This window comes from Entelurus aequoreus, linkage group LG26 (genome assembly GCF_033978785.1).
Source record: "Entelurus aequoreus isolate RoL-2023_Sb linkage group LG26, RoL_Eaeq_v1.1, whole genome shotgun sequence".
Lineage (NCBI taxonomy): Eukaryota > Metazoa > Chordata > Actinopteri > Syngnathiformes > Syngnathidae > Entelurus > Entelurus aequoreus.
The window spans coordinates 1,767,609-1,772,608 of NC_084756.1; positions in this window are offsets into that span (position 1 = coordinate 1,767,609).

Sequence of the window (5,000 nt, forward strand, 5' to 3'; positions counted from 1 at the left end):
GCAGTAATAAATAAAAACACTGTCGCTATAAATAAAAACGTGTACATGGGGTAATAGTAATAATTATTCAAGTCATGTATGACATATTCTAAATTATGCTCACGGAATACACCAAAGTCGTCTTTTTTAATTGGAATTGAGAATCAACTTCGTGTTTGCGAGCTTAATTCAAATTCAACGAACATTCCTGGAATCGAAATGGACTTTGAAAGCCGGCCAGTTACGGAGAAATAAAAATGTTTTGACAAGAACTGATCCTGTAGTGCGACTAAACCAGGGGTCGGCAACCCGCGGCTCCGGAGCCGCATGCGGCTCTTTGACCACTCTGATGCGGCCCGATTTTCCCAGGAGACTTATGGATCTCAGTGCCTCTCCTAGAAAACTCCCAGGGCAAATATAATCCTATTTTCACTCTAATTACTAAATTAAGGGCGTGCCCTAATTTCACTGCAGTAATTGTCCTCTATAGCATTTTCAAACAGCGTGCCAGCCCAGCCACATGTTGTATGTAGTAGTGATGTGCGTATCGATCCTGTGGTATCGATATATCGATACTCACACGCTACTCATTTGGCATCACTTTTCTGAAAAAAGTATCGATATAAACCAAAAAACGGCGTGTGGGGGGTGCAAGCATCACTTTCAGATGTTTTTGATGACTTACTTAACTTACTATGTGCTGGGACACCCCTGTACCTGGCAGAGTATAGAGCTGGCCCAGTCACGTGACAGGAGACAGCGAATGAGCGTCGTCAACGTGCAACACACACACAGCCAGCCGACAGCGATGCAGCCAGGCATATCCAGTGTTGTCCAATTGTTGACTTAAAACAGGCATTGTTTTTTTTTTTTAGTAATGTTTACTGAACTTTTTTTTTTAAATAATTATCCTAAATTCAAATAATTTCCACACGGGAAATTTCTGTTAGTTGAAAATTGCTTGAGTATTTAAAACAAGATAAGAAAGAGATACAATTTGGAGATTCTTCATCTTTGCATTACAGTTTTATTTTTTTCCAAGAAAATCTTGAATATATGATTGAATGTGATTTTGGTTTTAATCTGTAACATGATTTCTTACATTTCGAAAACATTAGCCTATTTCATATTTCATTAATTGCTAATTATATCACAAACTTCAAAAAATAACTGCAGCTTCTTGCAATTCGGATTTGACTGTTAATTGGAAAGCCCTAATATTTAATTATTATTATATATAATATATAGTTATTATTATATATAATATTTAATTTATTTTTCATATTTATGTTATTTATTTTAATTTTACTTTTATTATATATTGACCATAATAAATGTGGTATACATGGTCTGTATTTGTCTTGTGATTTGTCTTAAATAATAACAATAGTAATAATATTTTTGACTGACAAAAAATTGCCAATAAGAAATTATTGGTATCGGTATCAATGAAAATGCAAGAAAAAGTATCGGTATCGTATCGAATCCTAAAAGTGTGGTATCGCCCATTCCTAGTATGTAGCTTTTACTTGCACACTTAGGAGACAGCAAGGCATACTTACTCATCAGCCACACAGCTTACACTGACGGTAGCCGTATAAAACAACTTTAACACTGTTACAAATATGCGCCACACTTTGAACCCACACCAAAAAAGAATGAAAAACACATTTCTGGAGAACATACGCACCGTAACACAACATAAACACAACACAACCAATACCCAGAATCCCATGCAGCCCTAACTCTTCCGGTCTAGATTATACATCCCCCACCAACCCCCCCCCCCCCCCCTGCGTCGGTTGAGCGGAACAGTTAGGGCTGCATGGGATTCTGGGTATTTGTTGTGTTGTGTTTATGTTGTGTTACAGTGCAGATGTTCTCCAGAAATGTGTTTGTCATTCTTTTTTGGTGTGGGTTCAAAGTGTGGCGCATATTTGTAACGTAACAGTGTTAAAGTTGTTTTATACGGCTACCGTCAGTGTAAGCTGTGTGGCTGTTGAACTAGTACGCCTTGCTGTCACTTACGTGAGCAAGCTGAAACTGCATTCTACATGTGGTTGAGCAGGTACACTGTTTGGGCAGGCTATAGAGGGCGCCAAAAGCAGTGCCATCGCGCCCTGATATTCGGGAGTCTCCCGGAAATAATGAGAGGGTTGGCAAGTATGATGCTATCAAGCGCCATTCATTCAAATCTCATGGGCTGCACTAACATCAAATTTCCATATTAAGGTGTGTGCCGGTGCGTGTGTCTGAGACCCCTGGTTAACATAGCACAAAGCAATTTAAGCTTTGTATGCGGTGTTTTTCATTTAAAAAAATGTTTGTGGCTCCCATTATTTTCTTTAATTTGTGAAACTTGCCAAAATGGCTCTTTGAGTGGTAAAGGTTGCCGACCCCTGGACTAAACAGACAACGGGTGTAGTTACAAGACTCGGCCAACAGATGTCAGTGTTTCAAAGAGATATGAGGACCGGCGCTGCTCGTAATAAAGGTTTTTTTTTGCAGAACAAATATCCTAAATTGCAGCCAAAAATCTAATGAGATATTTCCTTGGCAGTTTCTGATATTTCAGTCACATTGTTGAGCGTCCACAAATGCTCCAGAATAATATGCATATTGGTAATTCAATATCAATCATTCTAGTATTGGACAGCATGTACCTAATGAAGTGTCCGTGTTTTCCTATTTTTCAAAATGTACATTTCGGGTTGCCGTGGATCACGATATTCCACAGCCCAGATGCGCATGCATGCGGTCCGGAGCCTCACGGATGCACCGCGGCGCCTTGAAGCTGAGCCGGAGGATGACGCCACAGGAGGCATGCACGCTACGTGAGGCGCACACAAACCGATGCGCGCGTGCGTGTGTGTGCATGGACACACACGTACACGCACAGAAAGAGAGAGAGAGAGAGAGAGAAAGAGAGAGAGAGAGAGAGGTGGAGTAGAGAGAGCGATGAACGTCTGTCTGCTCCAGTCAATGGTCAATCCCACATCGAGGCTGGAGGGATGCACGCTGCTTTGCGCGCCGCGGACTCGCACGCTGACCGGAACTCCTTTTGAATGAGTCTCGTCCGGTTCCAAGGTGAGTGCTCCCCGTTTTCCCGGCTTGGACCAAAGTAAGTTTGGCGGCACTAAGGATGGAGGAGTGTGGCTGCAAGTCGTGCGTCGTGCGTGAGGTCACGAAGGGGGAGATAACGCACGTTGGTTCGGGAGCAGTGTGGTAGTGAACCAAGAGCATCCCGGTCCATGTGCTCGGGATTTGCGCCTCTTTGACTCCTTAGAACGGCTCTCCCGGGTCGGCCTTATCTGGACCGGCCAGTTGGAGCAGCTTCCATTCTTCCACATTCCAGCCCTCGAGAGTGCTTGGAGCCTCTGGTGGAGAGGGAACATTCTGAGCCAAAGTCATCAGCTTTTATCACTTCCCTGCTCCTTTCACCATTCAGAATTTCCCATGGCTCAGCGCTGCATCCTCTGCAGAGTTCAAAGGAAGCTGAGGTTTTGGAGGCGGTTCAGTGTGATCTGAGGGGTCTTGGTGGTGTAGTAGTAGTAGTAGAAGTGTCATGGTTCCTCCATGTTTTGGTCGGATTTGATGAAATAAGAGGTGCTCGGTTCCAATCCTGCTTGGACATGTCTTTGTGTGAAGAGTCCATCTGGGCTTTCTCTCATGCCTTTCCAGAAACATGTCAGACTGATTGTCCATTGTCCTCACCTGGATGCAAATGGTATTGAAGGCTGTGGATGTTTGGGCACCACACGATTCGATTTGATTCTTGGGGGTATCGATTTGATTTAGAATCAATTCTCGATTCAAAATCTATACTTTTTAAATTCACATTGGGTGCCAGTTCTATAATTAACTACATTTCTCTATAAGATAAACAGATCTAATAATTGTCTGTATTACTTAAAAGAAAACTGGTTTTGTTTAATACAATTTTACCCAAACATTTAATAAAGTCAAATAGGCACTAAGAGAAGTATCCAACACTTCTCTTTTCTAAAGTAAATGTGTACAGCAGATATAGATCATCTACATCAACGATATGATTTGTCTGAGTGGCTGGACTGGGCAGATAAAAGATTACAACAAAAAAAATCAATCCATTTTTCTTCCGCTATACTGCTGTTGGTAGCGCGGCCGTGCCAGCAACTTGAGGGTTGCAGGTTCGATCCCCGCTTCCGCCATCTTAGTCACTGCCGTTGTGTCCTTGGGCAAGACACTTTACCCACCTGCTCCCAGTGCCACCTACACACACTGGCTTAAATGTAACTTAGATATTGGGTTTCACTATGTAAAGCACTTTGAGTCACTTGAGAAAAAGCGCTATATAAAAAGTAATTCACTTTGCTTCTTTAACCAATTAAGAATTGCAATTCATTCAAAAATCTTTTTTTTTTTTTTTACATCCCTAACAAATACACAACCATTTCCTTGTATTCAGTCACGTGACTTCTCCCCGGAAGTGAAAAGCAGTGGTGGTCGACCATTATTTGTCGGTGGCGTTCCCAGACATATGGAACTATTGTGTTACAGACATCATTATATATGACAAAACTGATGAAACTTGTAAAAGCATGGAGGTCTACAACTTCTTTGTGTGAGGCTGGGTCAAAGACATTGGTATCAAGACTCTTTTACGGATAAATATGTATCGTTTTTGCTTTGGGTAAGGTTGTATTTCATGATTTCACTTCACGTCTACTGCCATGTTTGTTGTTGTTGTTGTTGTTTTCCCGTCTTTATCAAAATATAACTATAGATGTCAACATTGTGTATGTGCTGAACAATTTATTTATGATTGTTTACCAAAATATAACTATAGATGTCAACATTGTGTATGTGCTGAACAATTTATTTATGATTGTTTACCAAAATATAACTATAAATGTCAACATTGTGTATGTGCGGAAAGATTAATTTATCATTGTTTACCAAAATATAACAAAATATGTCAATATTGTGTATGTGCTGAAAGATTCATTTAATTGTCGTCTTAGGTAAAAACTCAAAGGGGA